This window comes from Mus pahari, chromosome 14 (assembly GCF_900095145.1).
Source record: "Mus pahari chromosome 14, PAHARI_EIJ_v1.1, whole genome shotgun sequence".
Lineage (NCBI taxonomy): Eukaryota > Metazoa > Chordata > Mammalia > Rodentia > Muridae > Mus > Mus pahari.
In genome coordinates, this window is record NC_034603.1 from 85,736,662 (window position 1) to 85,763,677 (window position 27,016).

At 51.4% G+C, this 27,016-nt stretch overlaps 1 protein-coding gene across 10 annotated transcripts in view; it reads right to left on the reverse strand.

The window, feature by feature from the left end:
• Rbfox3 (RNA binding fox-1 homolog 3) overlaps positions 1-27,016 on the reverse strand; it is a 425,904-nt gene that overhangs the window by 111,196 nt on the left and 287,692 nt on the right. For all 10 annotated transcript variants that reach the window (XM_021211389.2, XM_029545673.1, XM_021211393.2 and 7 more), the window contains one exon: positions 12,749-12,788. The gene's annotated coding sequence lies outside the window, so the exon portion shown is untranslated. The remainder of the gene's footprint in view (positions 1-12,748; positions 12,789-27,016) is intronic.

The following is a 27,016-nucleotide window of genomic DNA, read 5'->3' on the forward strand; positions in this document are numbered from 1 at the left end:
ACACACACAGACCCCTGCATACACACATGTGCACAGAGTCACAGATCCCTTCCTTCTGCACTCACCTGCATACCCCACCCCCATTCATTCTCATCTGCATCTACATACTTACACTCCACCCCAAACACAAACTAAGATGGGACAGACATTGGAGGTAATCCCTAGGGACAGGCAACTTCCCCACTGCCATGCCAGTGGCAGAGGGAGCCTACCCCAGAGATGTAACATGTGGGCCAAGCAATGCCATTTGCCACAGATTCAATCCACATCCTTCCAGAATGGTGGTGTCAGAGTGGGGGAGGGTGTGTAGCCTTGATCAGAAGGCCAGCGACTATGAATAAATAATGCTAGGGAGGGGAGAACGGGAGGACGCTCCCCTGTCGGGGTTCTGGAGAGGAAAGCTCAGGCCTGTCACGACCCCCCCTGGACCACAGACACACTCACAGCTCAGCTGCTATGCCGCAGTGCCCCTCCAGCACAGCAATAAAGCACACAGCACTCTCAATAATTCAGCAGCCAGAGAAGAACGCGGGCAGGAGGATGCACCTCGGCAGAGGGTGGGGTGGGGGACACAGCCCTGTGCCCTGCCAGCGCTGTCTGACTCCTGATTTAAAGTGGCTGGCAGATTCTTCCTTTCCCAGCAAGTGCCATATGGCAGCCACCGAGGTGTAACCTGCTCTCACAAGCCTGGATCCACCCTGCCCCTCCCCTCCCCTTCCCTCCCCTCCGCTCCCCTGCTTTCTCCTCCCATCCCTTCCTTTATCCTCCCCTCCCCTGGACAACAGAATTCCTGCACTGCTCCCACACTGAGGCCTGAGGATGGGAGAGATCTCCTCCTCTCTATAGTCTGAGCCCTGTACCCACCCACAGCCCTGTTGATTGTCCCTGAGGCTGAAGGCACTTTTCCTTTCCATCACCAGGCTGCCCACAGTGTCCCAGGGAAAGTCTCTGGTTTGCTAAGTCCTATCCTGCTCGATGAAGCTTTTCTACCCCCGGTCATTCCCTTGGTGTGATCAGGAGCCTCCACTTCATCTGTATTCTGGGCTGTGAGCCCCCCGCCCTCCCCCAGCCCTCAGATACACTTAAAGTGAGCCCACCATCCGGCTGATGAGTCTGGACACACCCTATGCACATCATGTCTTGTCAAAGAAAGCCCGTGTCAGGGTCAGCTACCTGTGCTCATGGGACCCTATATGGCGCTTATTGCACACAGCTGGCTTACCCCAGAACTGTCAACCATACTCAGGTGGGGGATGGTACCTGGTATCACCGACTGGGCTGAATTCCCTACAAGGAGCCCCCCCCCCCCGATCTTCCTACAGCATTCGCCCAAGTAGATTTTACATCTATTCTTATCACGTTTGGTAAAATTTCATCTCTGCTCCTGTAATGCCTACGGAATGTTTACACAATCACTGACACGAATTGTGACCAGGCTGGGGCGGAGAGCAGAGCCTTGCCGCACATGATCAAAGATACCCCAGGAACCCGCCTGTTGCCACTCGAGCCTCTCAGATCACATCCAGCCTCAGCGCCACGCGGTGCAGTTAAAGGCGGCCATCAGCGAGCTGCTCCGGGGCTCTGAGGGATCGACCTCCATGCTGTGATGTCAGCATCCCTCCCAGATAGCACTGACGCATGGTGGTTGTTGGGCTCCCTGGACACGGACGGCGCTGTGTGTGCTTGACCAGTCACCCATGCTACTGGCTGCCCCTGTGCCCCAAATCTGCCACGAGAAAGACGGGCATGCTCGCAGACTCCTGCCTCCGTCAGCCGCTCCCCCCCTCCACCCCCCCCCGACACCGCAGTGTGTACAGCTTGCTGTGCCGGTCCAGATGGAGCCCGGGGGCCCTCTGCGGCCAATGAGTCTGTCTGAGAGAGAAAGAGCTTCCATAGTGCTACCCAAGTACAGCTGTGGGATGAGAAAGGGCAGGAGCTCAGAGTCACTGGGTCCTTTTCAGACTGGGCACCAGGTGTCACAGCACGAGCCCTGAGCTGGCGCTGTCCTGACCGGAACCCAGGGTCACCCGAGCACCCAGGCAGATTAAACTTCCCGTCCCCTTGGGAGCAGAAGTCAGCCAAGCAGGTGAGAGGGCAGGGACAGAAGAAGGGTCTTAGGGAGGCCGGGGAGGAGCCCTCATGGGTAGACCAGGCGAGTGGAGGGACAGAGAAGGGGAAGGGAAGGGTGGGGTGGGGAGAGGGGCCATAGGACAATGGCAGGGCCTAGGAAGACAGTGGAGAGGGTGGAAGAAAAAGGACAGAGCTGAGTAGACAGGGGAGGGGATGATGGGACAGGGGAGGGGTGAATGGACAGGAGGTGAGGGGACAGGGGAGAGGGTGAGGGGAGAGGGGAAGGGGTGAGGGGACAGGGGAGGGAGTGAGGGGGCAGGGGAGGGATGAGGGGGCAGGGGAAGGGGTGAGGGGACAGGGAAGGGGTGAGGGGACAGGGAAGGGGTGAGGAGAGGGGGGAAGGGACAGGGGAGGGGGGAAGGGCACGGGGAGGGGACAGGATAGGGGGTGATGGCACAGGGGAAGAGATGAGGAGATAGGGTCAGGGTCCCCAAGGGAGGAGAAAGGGGAGCTGTCCACACATCCCACCACATGCTCTAGATGCCAGGCACAGCTCTGCAGGAAGTGTGGCCTGCTGAGTTTCCATCCATGCTCCCCTCCAGAGTGGGAGTTTGCATCCCAGCCTGGGCTTGCAGCTCAGGGTTCACCCTGGCTCTCGGGGAGACTTTAGACTTTGGCTTTTGTGCACCCCTGGAATTGTTAAGACTTTAGGACTCTGCTGGACAGTGGTGGCGCATGCCTTTAATCCCAGCACTTAGGAGGCAGAGGCAGGTGGATTTCTGAGTACGAGGCCAGCCTGATCTACAGAGTGAGTTCCAGGACAGCCAGGGCTACACAGAGAAACCCCGTCTCGGAAAACCAAAAAAAAAAAAAAAAAAAAAAAAGGGACTCTTGGAGACAAGCAGAATTCATTTTGCATTTGAAGATGGACATGAGCATTTGTGGAACAGGGAAGAGTGTTAACAGCTTGGGTCTTCTAGCCTGTTCCTCAAGGACTGATGTGCTGAAGGTTTGCTTAAGGCCCATGGTGCTTTGGGGACATGGGCCCTAGCTGTGTGGCTATGGTGTGTCCTTTAATGGGTTCTATTTTATCCCTCCCACTCTCTCCTTGGCCACTGTAAGGTGGAGCCCTTCTCCATGACCAGCTTAGGTTGCAGGTGCAGCTGCCAGAAGCAGAAAGTTAGGGTGCTCAGGCAGCCCTTGAACATGGCCTGTGATGTCCAGGTGAGAGAGGAAGGACCCAGAGTTGGGCAGGCTGACGCTGGTTTGACCTCCCCCAGTGATGACATCAGCACCATGGAGAGCGCAAAGTGCGCCCCAGAACTGATTGGTGTGAACACTCTGTCCCCAGTCAAGGCCGGAATGAAGGTGCCCTCTGTGCAGACTTCCCATGAACCCAGGCAAGACAGTACACATCTCACAGAAGGCTGCCTGAGGGGGAGGCACAGGGAAGGGGTAGCCAGGCTGCCAGGGGCTCACAACTTCCTGCCTTTCTCTCCTTGGAGCAGGCGGGCAGCACTGAGAGTGATGTCCTGGTATCCTGCTCCTGCACCGTGACCCACTCACAGCTCCCGACCAGTATCAATTACTCTGCCCGAGCAGAGCGCGCCCTGACAAGCCTAGACTCCAACAGTAATTAATACTCCGGGGAGAACACAGGCTGGTTTTGCAGCCCTCCACACATCTGCACAGCCTTGTCCTCCTGTTCCCCCCAAATCCTGCCTCTCATGTTACGGCTCCGCTCCTTCCATGGATAGCACAACCCCCCCCCCCAGCTGGTGACCTGCAGGAAGTGTGTGTGTGTGTGTGTGTGTGTGTGTGTGTGAGAGAGAGAGAGAGAGAGAGAGAGAGAGAGAGAGAGAGAGAGAGAGAGGACCCTCTCCATGTTCTGTGGTGCAGAACTGTGGAGTTGGGAGCTGATTTTCCAGCCAGAAGTATCCAAAGTATATTGCTCATATCGCAAGATGTAGGTTGGCGCTGGGGTCAGGCACAATCAAGAGTTGGGGTTAACCCTTTGCCACCCATATATCTGGAGATCATTTACTAGAAAATTTTATCTCTGTCTGTCTTTCTCTTACACACACACACACACACACACACACACACGCACGCATGCACGCACGCACACACACACGCACACACACACGCCTAGCACACCACATCTGATATGACTCCAATCAGCAGAAGTCTGGGTAGTGGAGATAGCTCTCAAAGAGGCGTCAGGCCAGAATGCACAGGAAGGCTGAGCCCTCCGAATCCTTCTGATCTCCCCCCTCCTTCCACATGGCAGGGTGCAGAAACCCCAGCCAAGAAGTCCACAATCACCACTGCTCAGGGACACGCTTGGCATGGAGGAAAGTGTAGGCTGAAGGGAGCTGGGCTGACTCCAAGCCCCTTGTTGGCTGGCAATGTTGTGTCCAGAGAAAGAGTCAAGAGGGAGCCTCTGCTCAGGGAAAAGTAAGGCTTACCCATCTCAGATGAGGCCCATGTGGGGGCTGGGCTTGGAGGATTGGAGGCTTAGCTGCCAGGACCTCCTACTTGGTAATGTTTATGGGGGGAGGTAGCTAGGGGTTGCTGACTGTGGTATTCGCTCATTCCCTCTCCTCTCTTCTCCTCTCCTCTCCCCTCCTCTCCTCTGCCCTTCTCTCCTCTATTCTCCCGCCCCCTCCCCCCTTCCCTCCCCTCTCCTCTTCTCTCTTATTCTTCACAGATAAGATTCTCTCAAGAAGACATTATATGATGTGCCCTTTGTCAGGCTCTGCACCCCAAGGCTGCAGTGTTCCAATGCTATTCTCATAGTGAAGAAACCAGAGGTGTTGGCTCCCACTTTGGGACATTGAGCCCCAAGCTCTGACAGCAGCATGGTCTGTCTCTCACTCCTCTCAGCCTAGAGGACAAGGAGACCAGGACAGGCATGTACCTGGCACCCCTGTGTCTGGGCACGTGAACATGCACATGTATGCACCCTCCAAAGGGCCATGTAGTCACGTCACAGGTAGATCCAAGTGTGAGCAGGAAATCTTCCCCTTATAGGCAGAGTGGAGAGTCAAGGGGGCCTGTTGCCGCCTGCATGAAGTGACCACCAACCAAAGAGCCATCGTCAGCAATAAAGAGGAAGAACCAGAGTCAGGGGACAAGAAGGGATGACTCGGGATCCCTACTGTCCTAGGACAGGGCTTGGCAAGGACAGTACTGCCAGAGGAGAAGCCCTAGAGACTGGCTCCACCCAGCACCCAACCAAGGCTCCCCATGGCCGAGGTAAATACCACCTGAGAGTGTGGGGCAAGAGCAGTCACCTGAGAGGTAAAGGCCCTTTACAGCTCCTGAGGCCCTAGTAGCAGGAATGATTAGAGTCAGAATCACCTCTGAGCAGCTGACAGTCTGAGAGTAGGAACTGCCGGGGTCAAAGGTCAAGGGCCAAGGGTCAAGGGTCAAGTCATCTTTTAGCCACTTAACTGCACCCAGAACAAGGCTTAGGGATATGTACAGGAATAGGCAGAGACTCAGATGGTAGCACCCACCTCCCATTGAGGTAAAACTGACAGCATCCAACATCTAATTAAAAATTACCAGGTCTGGGGATGGCAGGTGGCTCAGCAGTTAAGAGCACAGGCTGCTCTCCCAGGGGTCCTAGGTTTGACTTGTAGCACTCACATAACAACTTACAACTGTCTGTAACCCCAGTTCTAGGAGATCTGATGCCCTCTTCTGGCCTTCATGGGTACCAGGCACATACATGGTGCTGTACAGACACATGTGCAGGCAAAACATCTATACATACAAAATAAAACTTATTTAAAAAGTTGTCAGGTATGAAAAGAGGCAGAGAGTAGCCCCTGAGATGAGGAGAGGTTAGAACTGAGAGAGTTGAAGATATTAAAATAGGTATTATATACTGTATTCTGTTAGATAATCAGGTAGAGAAGTTATTATTATTATTAATTATTATTATTATTATTATTATTATTATTATTATTATTATTATTATTTTGGTTTTCCAAGACAGGGTTTCTCTGTGTAGCCCTGGATGTCCTGGAACTCACTCTGTAGACCAGGCTGGCCTCGAACTCAGAAATCCGCCTGCTTCTGCCTCCCAAGTGCTGGGATTAAAGGCGTGTGCCACCACTGCCTGGCCTATTATTATTTTTTTCAATAACCCACAGTAACTTTAGTCTTAAAAGCTATAATACCTGAGAGGAAACAAATATCCTGGATGGACTAATAACATCAACAACACTGTGGGAAGAAGAAAGAACAACGTCTCAGAGCAAGGTAGGATGGAGAAACAGTTAAGAGCTTGTTCTCATGCAGCAAGCAGGTGGAGACCATCGCAGAAATCCAAACTGGTCTACATGTGGAGGAGAGCTGACCGTGGGCTGCCTAGCCCTAGCCCATACATCTACAGTACAACCCTTACATCTAAGACTCAGGGGGCAGAAAGACTGTTAGAGCCAGAGGACCAGGATGCTGGGTGCTAGATCTGCATGCGTGAAATTGCAACAATGTGGCTACCTAGACAAGACATGAACAACTATTCCACTGGCTGACAAGCCAGGCAACATGGATAGAGGTCTCACAATAGCCCCGCCCCTAAAAGAAGAGCTACACTCAATTCATGACTGGAGAGAGAGAGAGAGAGAGAGAGAGAGAGAGAGAATAAATGGATTAGTCTTCTCCAGGGACAAACTCCCTGTTTATCCAACACCGTGTGGTCAGCCCTAAAAACAAGCAACATCAATTCAGTGGGTCTCTGAAAGGGAGAGAGGATGGAAAGAATATTTGAGAGGAAATGGTGAATATGTTTTCAAATTTAACAAAAAAAAATGCAAATCTAGGGCTGGTGGGGTGGCCCAGAGGACAAACTGCTTGCTATAGTTGCCTAGCGACCTCGGGTCACTCCCAGGGCCAAGGTGGAAGGAGAGAGGAGATGCCAGAGCCATCCTTAGAACCCCACACAAGTGTTGTGGTGCTAATGCCCCCTACCACCATCTCCACACACAATAATAACAAACAGAATTAAAGAAATTCAAACCCACAATCCAAGAGGCTTCACAAACTAAAGCCCAGGAAACCAGGAGAAAAAGACACTTAAGTAAGTTGTGATAAAAATCACTCTAGTCACAAAGAATGTCTTCAAAGCAGCCAGAGAGGCGCAGCGAGATGGCTCAGCGGGTAAAGGTGGTTGCTGCTAAGCCCGATTACCTGAGTTCAGTCCCCAGAACCTACATGGCAGAAGAGGGGAGCCAGTTTCCACAGCCGCCCTCTGATCTCCACATCCAAGTTATGGCACGTGTGCCACCACACCCCAGATAAACGAATAAAAGTAATTAAAGTATTTTAGAGGTTGGAGAGACGGCTCAGAGGTTTAGAGCACTTGGTGTTGTTACAGAGGGAAGGGCAGAGTTCGGTTGCCAGCACGTATATTGAACAGCTCACGACCACCTGTAACTCTGGCTCTGGGGTGTCTGACACCCTCTTCTGGAATCCCCAGGCACTTGAATACACGTGGCATACACTCGCATACATGCATGTACATATACATAAAAACAGTGTTTTTTAAAGGTAGCCAAAGAAGAAAGATACACTATAAGCTAAGAGAATGGTATGACCATGATACCCAGGAAACCCCGGAAAACAGAAGGCCCTGGGGCAGTGGGGGGCAGCAACCTTGACTCTGTACTTAGCTACAACAGATGAAATGAAGACTTTTACAGACTCAATGGACTTTCTCACAGAGAGTCCTAGAAGAGGAACAGCGGCTGATGTCTACACTGAGATCACCCAGAATATGAATCGGCGACGGTCTTGTCAGGGTTTCTATTTCTGTGAAGAGACACCGTGACCCCAGCAAGTCTTATAAAGGAAAATATTCAGTTGGGACTCAGAGGTTTAATTCATTAAGGTTGTGTTGGGAAGCATGGCAGCATACAGGCAGACGTAGAGAGGCGGACACGGAAAGGTAGCGGAGAATTCTACATCTGGGTTAGCAGGCAGCCGTCAGACCCTGGTCCTGGCTTGAGCATCTGAAACCTCAAAGCCCGCCCCAGTGACACCTTACTCCAATAAGGCCACACCCCCTAACAGTGCCACTTCTTATGAGTGTATAGAGACCATTTTCATCCCAACCACCACAGAGACTCTTCTGATCACCAAAATTCCGGCCACTTAAGCAAAAGCTAGTAGCTGCGCTGTGTAGAGTTCACCGCACTTCTAACCAGAGTGCACAGTTACAAAGGCATGGAGGTCCGGCGGGAGACGTGAAAACATCCTGGCGTAAGGCGCTGCTTAGGCTGCTGTTTGACATGAATTTAAACACTGGGAAGCAGACTGCAGAGCACACACACACACACACACACACACACACACACACGTGATAGACTCGGAAGGGGAAACGTTTGCTGGAAGGGCAGAGCAAGGAGCTATGGTGGAAGAAGCCAAAGCAGAGGTTAAAACAAAAGCCCAACAAGCGAATCACTGAAGCAACATAAAAGAACACAGGAAAGACAAGGAAACGAAGAATAAATGTGGAAAAGTAAAACACAATAGAATAATGGCTTCAAATAAAGTCACACCGATTTTCGAAAGTCATAGATAGAACACACGGACTTAACAAGCCAAGGAAGAAGCCACGCAGGGTTCCGCTCTAGGCGCGGGTGCAGGGGCGGAGTGGGAGAATGTGCAGCATCCCACGCTTAGTCTCCACAAAACTCGACAAGTCTGGGGCTGGGGGGCTGGAGAGATTCAGAGATTAAGAGCACCGACTCTTCTTGCAGGAGACTCATGTGTGATTCTCAGCACCTATATGGTAGCTGTAAATCCGGTCCTGGGGGATCTGATACCCTTTTCAGGCCTTCGTGGGCACCAGGCACACATAATGTTGCACAGATATATGTGGAGGATATATATATTCAATTGGCTTAAACAGATGGCTCAGAGGGTAAAGGACATTTTGCTGTCAAGCCGGGTGACCTGAGTTTCATTCCTGGGACCTACATACTTCAGGGAGAGAAGTGACTCAGCCAGTGGTCAGCCCTCTGATCTCGGCTCGCATGTGTGTCCTAGCATGTGCATGCCCTCTACTAAACAAATAAGCAAGCAAAATGATGATAATAGGCTGGGCGTGGTGGTGCATGCCTTTAATCCCAGCACTTGGGAGGCAGAGGCAGGCGGATTTCTGAGTTCGAGGCCAGCCTGGTCTACAGAGTGAGTTCCAGGACAGCCAGGGCTACACAGAGAAACCCTGTCTCGATAAACCAAAAAAAAAAAAAAAAAAAAGATGATGATGATGATAATAATAATAATAATAACCTGCAGCAAGTCTGTACAAGGTAGGAAGTAGAACACTCCAACTAACAAGATGTTTTACGACCTGAGGTGATGCAAGCATGCCAGCTTTCCTGTTCAACCCAGTGTTAAGGACCCCAGACTAGAAAGTGCCATAGCTTTCACTCACAGACAACACCTCCTCCTGCATGGAACCTGTGAGAGGTGACAGGAGCCAGCAGCGAGCGAGCGAGTTCAGCAAGGCTGCAGGACACAAGATCAATACATGAAGCACAGAAGAATTTGATCTCTGTGCAGCCCGCTGCCGCTGTCGCCAGAGCTGGCACGGAAAAAGCCACTGAGGTAGCAAAGAGAAGCAAGACACGTGGGAACGGGTCTGTGGGGACGCACATGGGCGCCAGAGGCTGCACCACCAGAGAGAAATGGGGGACCAGCGTTCCACGTGTGGAGACAGACCTTGTGCTGGACACAGGAACTCACTCGTGTTGGATGTCAGTGATCCAGGGTGAGCCTGCTTGAAATCCTAGCTGGGTAGGTTGGTTTGTTTGTTTTTCATTTTTGTTTTGAACGGAATTTACATAAGAGCTCTAAAACTCACATGGAAATGTAAAGTGTCTACAATAGTCAATACAACTTTAAAAATTGTTTGGTAGGCTTACACAAGGCCATAATTTTGCAAATATACAATATCCTTTGAACATAATCCCCCTATACACTGCTACCCTACCACACCCCAGTAGTTCACTTTATTTATTTTCTTAATTCACATTTATTTACTTGTTTACTGCTGGAGGTCAGAGGACAACTTACAGTGGTCACTTCTCTTCTTCTAGCATGTGGGTTCTGGGGGATGGAACTCAGGTGCTCAGGCTTGGTGGCAGTGGCTGCGCCCACTGAGCCATCTGCCAGGCTCTTCCTTTTGCTTTCCTGTCACCTAAACATGTATGATTTAATTTCGACATAGAACCCAGGACTCACGAGTAAAAGAAATCGTAGCATATTTGCCTTTCAGAGACTGACTTAATTTGCTTAACGTGATCATGTCCACAACGTTTTGTTCCTTTGCTGAGACGGGGTCTCGCTCTATAGCTCAGTCTGGATTTGACTTTGTTACCCTCCTGCCTCAGCCTCACAGGCACGGAGATGACAGGGCTGTGCCACCAGGCCTGGAGCCAATACAACTCTGACCAAGATCGAAGAGCCAGAACGTGACTTGGATTTGGGGCATCGTGCAAAGCACTGTCGGGCATGAGAAGCCTGAGCCACTGTAGGACGGCTCCCCGAGTCCATCCTGACGGAAAGCTGATGGGCAGAGCCCACACAGTCGGCTCCCCAGACCGCCTGTGTGGCCGGGTGAAGCCAGCTTCCACACGGGACTTTGCCTCTTTGTGGTAGGACTGACATGGGAACCAAGGGTTTCTTGGGGCAAAATCAGCCCCAAAGACATTACAAGTTCACCTTAGGAACACACGGTGCTCCTGAATCTGATGAAACTGTTTTTGATTCTGACACTCAGAGAGCATTTGAGGCCCTTGCCACATGCCATCTGCTGAGCTTGAATGCCCCTCACCTCCTGTGGGAATTAATACTATAGTAACAGTGTCAACATGTGACTAGACCATAAAGGCTCCACCCTCCTGGGTGGGTAGGGGAGAAATAGTAACATTCTAAAAGGGAGAGTTAGGGGGGCTGGGGAGTTATCTCAGTGGGTGGTACAGTAGCTTACAAACAAGAGGACCTGAGTTTGAACCCCTCAGCACCCACATAAAAACAGAGTGTGGTGGCAGGTGACTCTATTCCCTATGTTGGGGAGGCACAGACTTATGGAACAAGATGGACAGCCAGTCTAGCCAATCACTGAGTACCGGGTTTAGTGAGGGGCTATCTTAAGAACTAAAGCCGAAAAAGAAAGTCCAAGACACTCATGTTGACCTCTGACCTCCACACGTGTGCTTAAGGGTATGTGGGTCTGCATGTACACATGCAACCATATATGTAACACACACAAACACATCCCCAACTCCAAATACAGGGCCCAGTTGCCTCCTTCCCTTTCTTGTCTTTTGACACAGTAGTAATGTCCTCACAGGGCGCCAGCACCTCAACATTGGATGGCAACCTACTGTGAACCGCTAAGTTTGTCTCCTAAAAAACTATTTATTTTTATTTTAGGTGTCTAAATGTTTGCCTGTGTGTATGTATGCACAGCTTGCCTGGTGCCTATGGAGGCCAGTAGAGGGCGCTGGATCTCTTGGAACTAGAGTTATAGACAATTATAACTCACCATGTACATGCTGGGAACCGAACCTGGGTCTTGGGCAAGAACTACGAAGCCATCTCTTCAGTCCCTCCTCCTTTTATGAGACAGGACCTCATGTAACCCAGTGTAGCTTCAAACTCAACAAGCAGCACAAGTTGACCTTGAATTTCTGATTCTCCGGGCTCCATCCCCAAGTTCTAGGATTACAGGTGTGGAGCACCGCATGTGGTGTAAGTGCTGGGGATGGATGCACTGCAGGCAAGCGCTCTGCCTACCGAGCCTCACCCGGGCTTATTTGTTCTCTTCTTGCATTGTCCAGCATCAGGTTGGTATTCGGTGACTGCAGGGCTACTGGTTCAGACTCACCCTCAGACCCAAGAGCTCAACAACAGGAAGCCCCGCCCCAGACCCAGGAGTTCGCAAGCAGGAAGCTCCGCCCCCAGGCGCACAGGTATGTGGTAGGAGGTGGGGGTGGGTTGAAAAGTCACACCTTCTAATTTTTTTTCACAACCAATCTCCATCCTTTGGCCAGCACCCCTCCCCTACTTCAAGTAAAACTTTTTTTGTAACTCTACGAAGAAGGAGGAGTTGCTGGTGGAGGGCGAGCCAAGAAGAGCACCAGGAGATTTAGCCTCTCACAAAGTCCAGCCTCCTAGTGAGGCTTAGCACCTGGAACTGGGCTGGGTTCCAAAGTTGCAGCTCCGGGAGATTAAGTCAGGGAGAGGAGGATGGATCTAAGACTGTGCTGCCCCGGGGATGGGTGGACACGCGCTGAATAACTGGGAGGGGGCGGGATGCGGAGTGAGTGAGGGGTGGGGCCAGGAAGGATCGGACCTGGTTTCTTGGGCAGATCAGAGCTGCGGAAGAACAGGCTCCTTTGACCGTTGTCCAGCTCTTTCCGGCTTTGAGCCTCCTTCCTCACACACACACACACAAAAAAACAACAACAACAAAACACTAGTGGGGACGAGAGAGGAGATAACAAATTTCCCTGCCATCTCCCAATCTTTCCCTCCCTCTAGCCAGTGGGAAACCCCAGCAATTCCTGGCGCTCACCACCAGCAGCTCCTGAGATGTTCAACATGCTCATATCTGTCAAAAACCATTCAGGAAGAAAAGAGAAAGTCTTTATACCTTTTATTCAGCCAATTTTCCCGGAGGCGCTCTGGGCTCTCTAAGAAAAGAGAAAGAGAAAGCAGAGAGAATTACAATCAGCCTGGTCCTTGTGCATCTGGAAACCGGTGCTGCTGGCTCGGGGGGGGGGGGGGGGGGGGGGGGGGGGGGGGGGGGGGGGGGGAGGGGAAGGGGGAGGCGGGAGCACTCCTGCCCGGAGGAGGAAGCCTGCCCAGGTGAGAAGGGTTCCGCAGCATTTCAAGCTGGGCCGGAAGTCAAGGCATCATTTAACAAGGGAAGGGAACCAAGCAGGGGCATCACCCGTCCTTCCTAAACTTCTGTCTCCTGAGACTCTGGAATGTTTCTGTCATTCCTTTTCTTTTGTTCCCCCCCCCCACCCTAAGCGATCTTGAGTTCATCCACAAATGCTCACTCTGTGGATGATTAAACAGGATATTGATTCCCAACTTGGGCTTCTATTGCTACAAGACAACTAGTATGCCAGGTATGAGAAGTATGCGGGTAACAGTCCCTGTGCGATCATTTTATGCAAATTAATCCTAATACCTACGAAAGGAAAGACAGCTAATACAGCCATATCTGTGATCTACAAGCAACGATTGTGTGCTGTTTGAAGTTAGGTACAGCTTCTGGTAGCTTCCATCAACAGGAGTGATTTGGAACTAAGGATAGACAGTCGTGAATTGTGCTTATTCACATTGCCGTCCACGGACCTGTAGCCAAACATTCACAGAGGGAATTCATGGGCTGAGGGGTTCACACCTGTTCTGGTCCCCAGCCCTAATATCTCAGGAGGACACTTGGGAGCTTAGAAACAAACTATGTATGCGTGTTGTGCACCTGTGTGTATGTGCACGCCTATGTGTACATGCGTTTGTATATCTGCAAGTGTACACACACTGTGTGTTCTTTGCTGCTATATGTAGATTTTCCTTGTGTGTTTTTATGAAGTCTCGGAATTACCTGTGCACACAGTTTTGGAACACTTGTGGTCACAGTCAGGCACACGCAGCAGTTGGCATCTCAGCTGTTTCCCAAAGCCCAGGTCAGGGCATCCAGTGTCACACTGCCATCTGCACTTCCTTATTCCAGAATGTTCCCACCTCTTCCAAAGCCTATTTGTGTGTGATTTGCTTCTGTTTTAATTTTTATTTATGTGTATTGATGTTTTGCCTGTTTGTCCCTGTGTACACCGTATGCATGCAGAGGCACTGGAGGCCAGAAGAAGGCGTCAGATCTTCTGGAACTGGTCTTATGGGCTGTTGTGGGCCACTTGGTGTGGATTCTGGGAACAGCATCCTGCTCTTCTGCAAAAGAAGGAAGCGCTTGGGGCTGCAGAGGATCCTCTGCGTGTCCGGAGGCCCAGGCCAGTTCCCAGCACCCATCCCTAAATCCAGTTCTAGGGGATCTGGCGTCTTCTGACCTTCTGAGGTGTGAGGCATGTGGTGGTCTGAATAGGTTTGGCCCTCACAAATCCATGTGTTGAATGCTTGTCCACAGGGAGTGGCACTATTAGGAGGTGTGGCCTTGTTGGTGGGAGTGTGGGCTTTGAGGCCTTCTATACTCAGGCTCTACAGAGTGCGGAGGAGCGCCTCCTTCTGGCTGCCTTCAGATGAAGATACAGGACTCTCAGCTTCTCCAGTGGCATGCCTGCCTGGATGCTGCCATGCTTCCCACCACGATGATAACGAACTGAACCTCTGAACCTGTAAGCCAGCCCTGATTAAATGTTTGCCTTTGTAAGAGTTGCCTTGGTCGTGCATGGTGCCTCTGCACAACAGTGAAACCCTGACTAGAATAAGGCACATACATGATACATGCATGCATATATGTACATGCAGTGAACCTGCTCGTACACACATAGTACAATAAATAATAAAAACATTAAAAAGCAGCGTGTGTTCTTGTCTACGGAGCCAGCTCTCCAGCCCCTGTACGTGGATTTTATTCATTTATTTATTTTTAACGTAGCAGGAGTAAGATGAAGGGAAGCACTCCTGGGCTGAAAGGTATTTGGATTGAGCATCTTTCTTGAACTCTAGAAAAATCACCGTCATTATCTCTGTCCACATTACCATAAAGAGAAGGTGACTGTGGGCATTTATTTTGCATGGGCATGCCTCATCCAACCCTCTCCACAGCCACAGACGGAGGGCCCTTTCTTCCCCTTTCAACTTTTTATAAGAAAAATCTGAGGTCCAAATTGATATTACACCAGCTCGGTCCTCCACTGTGACCCCACCCCCACTGCGGCCCCACCGCAAGCACCGTGGCCTCTCTTTAAGAGCATCCTTCTCCGTGGGAAGCAAGAATGAAAATGGGCTTGGCTGACTCTCTACTGGAGTCTGTAAATCTCCATGGTAACACCTGGCTGCTTCATAAGCAACCCACCTAAGAGTCACAGCTGGGAGAGCTGTGGGCCAAGGGACAGCTGGATTTGAACTAGGCACTGGGAAGACCAACCCCGAGGAGGTCCACCCCGGTGTGATGGCAAAGGCTGCTTTGGCTCTTGAAGTGTTTTCACGGTTAAGTGGCTTGGTGGGGTAGGTGTGTTGGAAAGCACTTGGAAGAGAGCCAATGAGTTGAGTGGCTCCTACCAATTGCTGCCTCTTTCAAGCCCTGGGGCAGGGGGGAGGGCATAGGCTCAGTGCTGACTGAATTAATTCATAAGTGGACCTGTCCTCCCAACCCAGTATGATCCCTCTCTGTTCACACCAGCCCTGAAGCACAAGCATGACCAGGGAGCTGGGTCTGCAGCCACATCTTGAGAAAGGGAAGGGCCCACTACCCTGCTGGGTGGTGTGAACTCAGGACTGACAGGAGAGCCAAGGATGACAGCCTCCTCTTCCCTGTACCCCTTTCCCTCAGCCAGCACCCCCTATACCTGCGCCCGATCCCTGGGAGCTCCCCTGGCCCTGGGATTCCCAGTCTCTGGGCAGCACCGGCAGGGATGAACAAGGCAGAGTGCCCCAGTGTCCAGGCCTGATTGTCCAGTTGTTTCGAGACATTCACACTGCAGAACTGTTGAACGTCTCTCATGGCTCTTGCTCAGTCAAAGTCAAATATTTCAAAGCCAACTATTTGGCACATGCGTATGGACCCAGGACACACCTAGAAGTTGGAGACTGGGACCCTTCTCTGTCTCCCCAAAGCCTCTGCATTAGAGGGGTAGCCAGGGGCTGCTAAGCTTAGTGCTCCCACCAAATATGGCAGCTGGGTTAATTTTTCTCGGTCCTAGATATAGCCTGTTTAACTTCTGTCCTTTTGCCAAGTCTCCAGAGTCACAGAATCTCCTATTGTCTCTGGATGCCATGCTGCACAGGCAGGAAGTTGGTCCCACATAGATCTAGCCTCTGACTCACACGAGGACATGTCACCCTGGGCCAGGTAGGGTCCACCCTTTGTCCACCCTGAGCTTAGCATATTCCATCTTCTTGTCCATTGCATCACCTCAGCCTGCTTGTCTGTCCTACCTGCCTGTCCCTGGGGAGGGAGAGAGCCTGGTGTAGCCCCATGCACCTCCTTGACCGTGTTCCAGGTGTGTGATGTGTGGACAGTGCTCAGCTTCACTAGGGAATGACTGTCTCAGCCACTCACAAGACTGACAGTTATGGTCATTTTGGCCTCGGTGAATCGGGTCCAAGGGCAGCTGTGGACACACTGCCCACCAAGTCCCAACAGAGCAAGTCAGCAGGCCTTAGGTTTATATTGTCACACCGCCCCCTGCCAGTGTCTCCAGGTAAATCTGGGGGAGCCTGGCCAGCCGGGAGGCTTCCTGATGGGCTGGCTGGTTCTTCTATGGGCTCCCTGTCTTTCCTCTGACCTTTTATCTGCCTCCCCTGCTTGTGAGAATGTCCCGCACTGTAGAGGTCACATCTCAGAGGCTCGGGTGTCTCCGTAGCCTGGCACGGAGGCTGCTATAGATGGGAGGTAGGACGTGGGTATCTGCTGAGTGGGTTACGATGCCTGGACAGGCAGATGAGTATTTGCCTCTGGAGCCAGAGCTGGTCTCCTGTGTTGAATGTGGGGTCAGCTCCATTCAGAGGGGTGTGTGTTTCCAGTGAGCGGATGCTTGCACACCTCCCCCTCCATCCAGTGAGTCCATGCTTCAGTTCCACCCCCCACATCCATGCAGTCTCCAGTAAGTCCATACTTCCAGCTCTCCAACCCCCCTGCATCCAGCCTTCAGTGATCAGATGCTTCCCCCCCATCCAGACTCTAGTGACTGCATGCTTCCAACCCCCAATCCACTCAGTCTCCAGTGAATAATGTTTCCATCCCCACCCCCACCCCATCCAGTCTCCAGCTTCTGCTCTTCCCTTCCTCCAGGAGAAATACCCCTGGGCACCTTCCCTTTCCTATCTAACACCCACAGCACAGAGGCCTCTGGCCTCCCAGAGCCCTTCACCCATCGAGCATTTTAGTCTTTAGAAATTAATCTGGAGGTCGGGGTAGGGGTCGGGGCTGGAGAGATGGCACAGTGGTTAAGAGCACCAACTGCTCTTCCAGAGGTCCTGAGTTCAATTCCCAGCAACCACATGGTGGCTCACAACCATCTGTAATGGGTGGGGTCTGAAGCCCTCTTCTGGTGTGTCTGAAGAGAGCAATCGTGGTGTACTCACAGGTATAAAATAAATAAATAAATCTTTTAAAAAAAAGAGAGAGAGAGAGAGAGAGAGAGAGAGAGAGAGAGAGAGAGAGAGAGAGAGAAATTAACCTGGGAGCTGCTTGTACAACCATCGGAATGAAAGAACATGTCTCTATTAGCAAAGCACATTTTGGTGTTATCACACAAAGTGACCCACCAGATAAAGATCTGCACGTTGCAATGAGGAGGATGCCCGCTCACTGGCAGCTACTTAGCTTTGCATCTCTGACATCCTTCTTCCTCCCCAGCTAGGCGCCCATTTGGTGGATAGAGGGCGGGAGTGTGAAGGCCTAGGAACAGACTAGGGTTGCTATGTCTCCATCTTTTTTTCCGTTAGGATTTCTGCATGTGAATCTGAGGGTCATCGTTTGACCTACAGGTGTGGCTCCCCCTCCCATCATCCTTTGCTTTCAGTTTCTATAGGGCTTTAGAGGGACAGCTTGGGCACCAACCCCCTTGCTGGACTGGAGCAGAGATACATGGTACCCTTGGGTGCTGTCACCTTTGCTGCTCTGAAGTAGATTTCCATGGTGCCCTGTGAGTTACTGCAGTTGGCAAGGAGACCCTCCTGCCGGGATGGACCCAGGAGCCTCTGCCTTGGCTGTCACAGGCTGTCCAACAGGCCTCTCCCTAATGATCCTGAGCCCTTTCAGGAGAACGAGCCGCCCGGAGGCTGCAGAAGGCACTCACAAACCTTCTGTGATGCTTTGGGTTTTATTAAACGATCCATTTCTGCGTGCCCCCTGAGGGGAGCTGGGAGGTGAAGGGCGCAATTTTATAAATAAGAAATTAACCGGGGGTGGCTTAACTACAACGTTGCATGGTGGTGATCGTGATGGGGGAGCCACGATGACCTACGGCAGTTTTCTTTTCCTGCTGATGAGAAATTCACCTGTAGATCGCTGGAAGCAGGTGTAGAGGGGGAGGGGGAGCAGGAGAGCAGGAATGGGAGGGATGGGAGAGGGAGGAGAGAGGAGAGGAGGGGAGGGAGACAGACAGGGAGAGGAGATGGGAAGTCCCTCACTTGTGGCCCTGTGCCACTGCCAGGGGCATTGGGGGGGGTCCTTGAAGTTTCTGGCCACCATGAGCACACAGTTGCATATGTGTCTATATAGGAAACTCCTTAGGAGAACCATCAGAGCAGCAAGAGATTTGGGGATCCCAGTCATCTCTCTCAGGAAGCCCGGCAGGATTCAACAATCCAGTGGTCCCCTAATTCCATATTCATCTCCCTAGAGGTTCCCCAGGTCCCCAGCTCTCCTAGTGCAGTGAGACCTGAGTGAACACTACTATGGAGTTTGTGATAACGGGGTCCACAACAGCGCCGTCTGAGACTACACTATTGATAGACTCAGGTGGACGCTAGAATCATTCCCCGTTTCTAAACAACAAATCTGACGTTCAGCCAGGCGAAGCAGCTCGCCCAAGCCCCGCGGGCAGGGAGAGCCAGAGCTTGGCTTCCTCTTGTCCCGAGCCTCTCTCCGGGATGTCTGCTCTGTGTGGGTCCTGCCACTCTGGAGCACACAGCATCAGCGTGTGTGTGGAGAGCAGGCCTCTCTTCCCTTGGGACAGATTCTGCATTCTACCTGATCGTTATTGGCTCCAGCTCTGATCACTGCAGGCCTAGGATGTGCATGGCCTTGGTACCCAACACAGCCCACACGGCCCTCTTTCTGTTTGCAACAACCTGGACCGTCTTTACTCTGAGCATCTGAAGGCAGCTGGTTCTTCTGTCAGCTTGGACTCTGCAAGGTCTGAGTACTTTAACCAGTGGATGCTGTATAGGCACTGTATAGGAGGAGCTGGACGCTGTCAACTGCTCCTGCTGCATAGGAGGTCCTATTGGAGGGATGAGGCCAGCTGGTAACCTTGTATCCCCATTTCTCTTTTGTATCCACTGAGCCAAACACAAGCCTGTGAATGGAAGGGAACTTACTGATCAAAGTGGCAGGTGGGTAGCCGCTGAGAGGGGCTAACACTTTCTAAGCTACTGTGGATTCTATCTGGCCCTCACCACCAAGGTCCAGCACTGGGCCATTTCAAGTCTGCAGATGTCCTCTCGTCCTTCCACACGTGGATGAGATGGGTGTCAGCCAGCTATTCTGGGCAGGAGAGCATCTCTCACACATTCGTGTCTACCCAGCACCCCAGACTATGACCATATGTGGAAATGTGGGTTTCGTAGATGTACCTGCTCAGGTTGACATTAACTTAGGGTGAGCTCCACGCTAATGACCAGTGTATTTACAAGAAGAGGAGATGGCACAGAGACGCTCACACAGACAGGAAGGTAGAGGCAGAGTCTCGAGAGACATATCTGTGAGTGGAGGAAGGGAAGCCAATGCCATCCAGAGAGGCTGGCAGAGTCTAAGAAGGCCCTTCTCCTCGAGTCCTCAAATAAAGCCAGTCTTGCCCAGCCTCACCTCTCGACTCTGCCCTTCTTTGCAGCTTCTGGGTCTAGACTGGGAAGTAAACCATTTCTATTGGGCCGCCTGTTTCTGCTCATTTGTCATGGACAGCCACCCCACCGTTCTTCTCGGTAAACTTCGGGCAACCCCTTTAATGGGAAGGTACACAGGAGCTACCAGAGCACTCCTGTTTTCCATGGAGCCGGGGCTGGGCACCATGGTAACCATACCCAGCACAACTCGAGAGCCCCAGGATAATTCCCTCAAGAAGTATTTTGTGGATTTTTTTTCAATTATGGAAAAACACACCTGTGATGTTTAGTGTCTTGCCCCATTTCCGGGTGTTCGAAGCCTTGTGCAACCATGGTCGTCATCTCAACAACTTTTTGAACCCATTCCACATTCCATTCTCCTCTCCGGGCTCCTGGTTTCTACTCCCCCTTTCTATTGTACGTATACATGTGAAAATCGGAAGATAACTTGTTAACTCTTTCCTTTCACTGCGTGAGCCCTGGGACCAGCGTCCACAGCCTGAATCCATCCTCTGACCCTTCTCACTCTCCTCTACTTTCTGTCCATGCATTTGATAACTCTAGGATCCCATTGTAATCTGAATGCAGTATGTTCCCTGTGGGATCATATGTTTGAACACGTGGTCCAAGCTAGAGGAGCTATCATGAGATCTTTGGGACACAGAGTCCAGATGACCCTCCCTTCTTCATCTCTTCTACCCGGTGAGCACAGATCACTGGGACAGGGCTTGAGGGTTACACCCCAGTCCTGCTTCTCATCCCAACTCTGCCTCCTATGTGCTAATGTGTGCAGAGCCGGGATTAACACTCAGCCCACCATGTTAGATTGTATCCCTGAAACCAGGAGCCCAAATCCTTCCTCCTGAGGCTGCTTCCATCAGGCATCTTGTCACCATGAAAAAAAAAAATAGCCAGTGCACTCCTGTAACCAGGGTCATATAGAAACCAGTGCACTCCTGTAGCCAGGGTCATATAGAAACCAGTGCACTCCTGTGACTGGGGTCTTATAGAATTTGTCCTTTTGTGTCACTACCAATGATCTCCTCAGGGTTCACCATGAGGTAGCAAGTGTCAGTTAGGGTTTCTTCCCTTCTAATGGTCAGAAAATCTTCCCTGGAATAACAATGCACTTGGTGAACCAATCCTTCTCTTTGGGACCATCCATATTTTCAGTTGCTTTTTAAGACAATGAGTCTAATAACTGGCCACATTCCCCATTTTGCTTTTGCTACTAGTAAGTTCAGAAAAGAGATTAGAGGCTTAAATTTGCTATTCAAAGCCCACTTTAGCGTGACTTTAGAACCCTCTCTTTCTAGCACTCTGACTCTGAAGTCAAGAATTGACTTCATGAGGATACAACAACAGATGCCAAACGCAAACAGAAAGATGGGCATATGAGTTAAAAGCCGTCCACAGGGTCAGTGGGCATCCCATTGGAAGAGAGGTACTCAGCCCTGCCACCCTGCCGTCTAGGCATGCACACAGACTTAATGCGTGTGAGGGACGCAGTCCCCACTCCCAGGGAACTCACGCTGGATCTACAGACCCCGCCCTGTCTGTCCTGCAGTTTCCTGGTTCATCTTTCTCTTTGGCGTCTGACTGTGCTGAGAATGGATTTCCTTAATGCAGATGGAGGGCTGTGGGCTCTTTGAGCTCCCTTCCATGGATCTGGGCTCTGCACACCTAGTGTTCTTTCCCACACTCAGCTAAAACAGCTCAATGTTGGCCACATCTGGGCAGCTGTCCAGTCTCTACTTGGCGGGCACATCTTGCCTCCTGTCCCTCTTGTTTCTTTTAAAACCATGCCTTTCTTCAAGGTGGAGGACGAGCCAGGACAGTGTCCCCAGCTGATATCAGGATGGATGTGTATGCCACAGGCCCTTTGAGTCCCAGATGGCATCCCCTGGGAGGTGCCTTTTAGGAAGTGGGGTCTACTCATCTCTCACCTTGGGGTAGGCACTGCCTAGACTTTGAGCGTCTTCACTGGGGGAGATGGAAGTAGGGCTTTATTAATACTAAGAGCAGGGTTTGAAATATAGTCTGGTGATAGAATGCTTGCTTAGCATGCCTGAGGTCCTAGGTTGAATTCCCAGCACTACAGACAGACAGACAGACAGACAGACAGACAGACAGACAGACAGACAGACAGACAGACAGACAAACAGACAAATCCCAACACAAGGCAGACAGCCCCTTGCAGCATGCACACCACCAGGGTGCACAGGCTTCTTTGATGAGCATGTTTTGGTATCAATAATTTAAATGTGGCCTTTCTCCTTTGGGAGACTGGGAAAATCTCATTTCCTAAGCAAATCCCCCAATAAACCACCCTATTATCTCCTCTGAGATGTCCGAAAATCTGTCTCAATTGACAAACCTATGCAATGAAAGTTGAGCATGAGGCTGAGTGGGGAGAGAGCTGTGTGTAGTGACCCTAGAGATTGGGGGAAGGCGGGCAGCCCAGGGCTGGGGATGGTTCTCAACCTACCTTGTGTGAGTGCTAAAGGGTGGTCACAGGGAACATGCCCATGTTGTTTGTATTTAAACAACCAGACCCCCACTATGGCAGTAGATGAAACTTCCCAGGTATAAACTTGGGAAGAGACAGGATACATGGAGTCTGCGACTCCTCCAGCCCCTGAGGAAAGGAGGGAGGAGGGGTATCACGGGGCTGGCATGCCAGGCCCATCTCCCTTCAAGTGGAGACATAGCACCAGTCCAGCAGTTCCTCCACCTCTAGGACTCCTGGGTTATTCATTTGTGCAGTGGTGTGAGCATGTGTGCCTATGTGTGTGTGTGTGTGTGTGTGTGTGCCTGTGTGTGTTTCTGTGTGTGTGTGCCTGTGTGTGCCTCTGTGTGTGTGTGTGTGACTGTCTGTGTTTGTGTGCCTGTGTGCCTTTGTGCCTGTGTGCCTGTGTGTGTGTGCCTGTGTGTGTGTGCCTGTGTGTGTGAGTGTGGAGGAGTGGCAGGGGGGTGTTTAGTCCTCAGAGATCACATTTGCATTGCACTTGTTTGCACTGGGACTTCTGTCTTCCAGGAATGTGACACAAACCCGAGTGAGGAAAGCAACATCACTGCCATAAGAGAGATGATACCCGAGCCATAGCCAGTGTCACTGGTCAAACAGAACCAACAGCAACTGCTGGGCACCAGCCTTGGCCAGGCTTGCATGGTCACTGCAGGACACGCTGCAAATCTTATCCAATCCCGGAAAGCCCTGCTAGGTGATGCTTCAGCCTTTAGGCACCTGTGAGGGGTTCAAGTCCCACCATGGCCATTGGCCTTAAGCATCTGTATTATGGGGGGATTTTACCAGTAACTTTTCTTTTAGTTGTGACAAAATACAAAAGTGACTTAAAGAAGTCACAGTTGGAGGGTACAGCCCATTGAAATGGGGAGGCCTGGCGGCATGAGCCTGAGGGTCGCTCATATGGCATCCACAGCGGGAAGTGGGGAGAGATGATTACCGGGGCCCAGCTCACTTCTTACCTAGTTTGGGGTTTCAACCCATGTGATGGTGTTCACACACTCAGGGTGGGACTTTCTGCCCAGCCTTGTCCCTCACAGACACACCATCAACATTAATCACCACAGAGACCAAGGCTGGAGGAGTCGTGTGAGTGACCTGAAAAGCAAGCCAGTGTCCAGTCCTTAAGCAGGCTGCACGTCCGTGGCTTCCTTTCTGGTCTCAGAGCCCTGCAGGCCCAGCGGGCAGCCCAAGGCCGTATGGCCACTGCCCACCTTCTACTAGAGGGCTCATATGTTTCCATAGCCCAGGGAAGGTCTTTGCCAGTGTGGACAGGGCTGCTCCAGTGCAGCTGCCCCCATCAGATCAGCAGCACGCTTCCCTCCTCCTGCCGCTGACACAGTACTCCAGAGGCACACTCCACCCCCAAAACCAACCCAGCCCTGCAGATCCATCTCTGGAACTACAGAGGAGCCTGGGGACCGGAGCAGTTTCTGCTGCGGTTGGGCTGCTGGCAGCTCCGGCGTGCTCAGATCTCAGAGCTATCGCTTGTGCTGGAGCTGCAGTTTGAGCCGTGTAGAGTTGCTGAGCTGCAAGCCAAGTCGGGCCCCGCTGTTAACCACCCCCTCTGGTCAGTGCATCCTGGCCTCTGGGCTCCAGCTCTGCCGCTCCAGCTGCCTTTGCTTTGGCATGTGAGCCTGGCTGCCCCCGGAGGGCAAGCCCTCCCTGAGCTAGCTCATTTGTAGGGACCCTAACAGCAAGTCTGTAAGTGTGCTTACCTCTAGTCCAGGATTCCAATATTCCAGGGTCAGGTACTAGATACTCTGAGATAACTGCTGAAGTCAAGAGCCCATGGCAAATATTCAATCCAGCCAATTAAGCTTGCGGTGGTTCACCTGTCCTGTCCTTAGAAACATAAGGAAGGCTCTTGCCTGTGCCCACCCCCCAATTCCGTCTGCCCCATACACTAACTAGCCTAGTACCTTCCTGTGTAGCTCAGGCTATATATACACGGCAACTCCTGGAATCCTCCCATAGGCTGTGCCTCTTACCATGTAGAGCAAAACAGAACCCAGACACTCAACCCCCACCCCAACCCCAACAAGGCTGGAAAAGAGGAGAAAACGTAGTCAATAAAGTGCTTATCTCACAAGCATGAAGGGAGGCCTGACAATACAAATGCAGGGTGTGGTGGTCTGTGCTTGGAACTTCAGCACTAGGGAGGCAGAGATGGGAACACTCCTGGGGGTTGCTGGCTGGTCAGTTAGCCTAGCTGGTGAGGTCCAGGCCAAGCAAAGCAGGGGTGGGGGGGTGACATCTTTGAAAATGACTTGAGATTGTCCTCTGGCCTTCATAAACATGCACACACATGTGCACATGCACTTAGATCTGCACTTACAAATATCAACACACACACACACACACACACACACACACACACGCAGTTTTGTTTTTTTTTTTTTTAAATCTGGCCAGTTTTCCCCCCCCCCCCCCCCCCCCCCCGCGTTGTTTTTTTTTTTTTTTTTTAAAACTTGGCCATTTTTCCCCCCCCCCCCCCAGCTCCCTGGCCCTGCTACCGTACCTGCTAGTGTGCCTCTAAGGATCATGGCTCCTGTAAGACAGTCAGCTTTAAGGGATAGCATTCAGAGCCTCCCTGGGGGCGAAGAACAAGTTAGCTCTTAGTTTAGCTTGGAGGCACTGCAGAGCCACCTTTTGAAAAAAAAAAAAAACTAATTCACTCTTAGGATTAACACCACTGTGCTCATCAATTTCGGGTCTTCTGCAAAGGGTGTCAGAAGTAAGAGGCAAACATGGATTTTTTATCAAACCCAGATCCTGGTGCCCGTCTGCCTGCGACTAACCCATATGGACAAGCAGCTAATTTGCAGACGGTGCCTGGATTGACAGTTCCGTTTATTTAATAACAGATAGCTCCTGTCTCCCAGGCTTCTGCTCATATACAAAGTCTTTACTGAGACGGGAAAGATGATAAATTGTGGATGTGTTTACTCTTACACTCCCGAGGCCCTGGGGCTAATGGTCAGAACTTCAGATAATAATAACAACAGAAACAACCTTTTGGGTTGTTCTTTTGGAAAAGTCTCTAATGAGGACAGTTAAGTAAGCAGATAGCAGAGTGTGGGTGGTAATGTCCCTGTGGGCAGATTTGCTCTCGTGGCTGCTCAACACTGTGTGGGTATTCGCTTCACTGGATAAACGTGGGGTGGGTTTCATATGTCCTGTCTCTTGGTTTTGAAAAAACAATAGGTTGGGTACACCCCAGGAAAGGATCCCACACAGGGCTCCCTTAGAGTGATGCTTCAGGGTGTCTAACACCAGCCCAGGCTCCTTTGCCAGCATCTCTGACTTTGCTCTTCATGGGGGTACATCCTTTGGACTTGGACAATCAGCTGTATGCTTAGATGTTTTAGGTTTTACTGCTGTGAACAGACACCATGCCCAAGGCAACTCTTATAAGGACAACATTTAATTAGGACTGGCTTACAGATTCAGAGGTTCAGTCCGTTATCATCAAGGTGGGAACATGGCAGTGTCCAGCCACACATGGTGCAGGAGGAGCTGAGAGTTCTATATCTTCATCTGAAGGCTGCTAGGAGAAGACTGCTTCCAGGAAGCTAGAATGAGGTTCACATCCACAGTGACACACCTACTCCAACAAGGCCACACCTACTCCAACAAGGCCACACCTCCTAATAGTGCCACTCCCCTGGGCTTTACCCTGATACGAATGTACTTTTCGAGAGCGCCTATGGGTGAATGTTCAGCCCAGTAGTTTGGGGACCCTGTAGTCATTGCAGGCTAGTGTGGAGAGGGCTTTAGCCCCAGCTTTAGCCATTGATTGACTTAGTCACTACTGATTAAGCACCCCAAGTTCAGAGTCTCTAGTCATACCCACTTTCCACCCCAGTCCCCAGGTCACCTACATTGTCCTCAGGTTCTACCCACCCTCCCTTCTTAGCATCTTCTGTGCCTGCCACCTCCCATCTCTTGCTATAGTAGCACCGCATCTCTGGTCTCGATCCTAGCTCAGATCGTTGCCTGTCCCCAGCTCGGCAACCATCATGGATCCATTCCCAGTCCCATGCAAACATCTGTTGATTCCCACTATGCTTGGTCGTGTTTCAGATCTTTCTTCTCCCCACCCCTTCTACCCAACCCACTCATCACAGAATGATCAGGTGGCCTGAGGGGTACTCTTCTCTCTGTCTCTGTCTCTGTCTCTGTCTCTGTCTTTCTCTGCAACCCAAGCCTGGTAGCTGTGCTGTCTCCCAGGCACAGCTATCCCTCTTTGGCTGGCCCATGGCCCACACACATCACTCTTCCTCCAGTGGCTCTGGCCATCCTTCCCCAACCCCCACCGCCTCTCCTCCAGTGGGCATCTGAGGGATCTGTCCAAAGCCCTCTCTTCATTCCTGTAACTCTCTCCCACGAGACTTCTTCAACGTGCTGGCATCCGTTCCATCCAGCTAGGCATAATGTCTGACTTGGCAGTCCCAACTGGGATTCTGAGGGCCAGGCCCAACCATCAGATAACTCCAGCTCAATTATGTTCACCTGGGTGCCACAGTCCCAACCCAGACAAGGTCACAGTTCTGGACTGTCGCCAAGAATATTGAATGGACCCCTTTGTCAGCCCCCAGAGCCATCTCTGACCAGACGAGAAAATTGCCAGGGTGTCCTTGATCTCTCTGT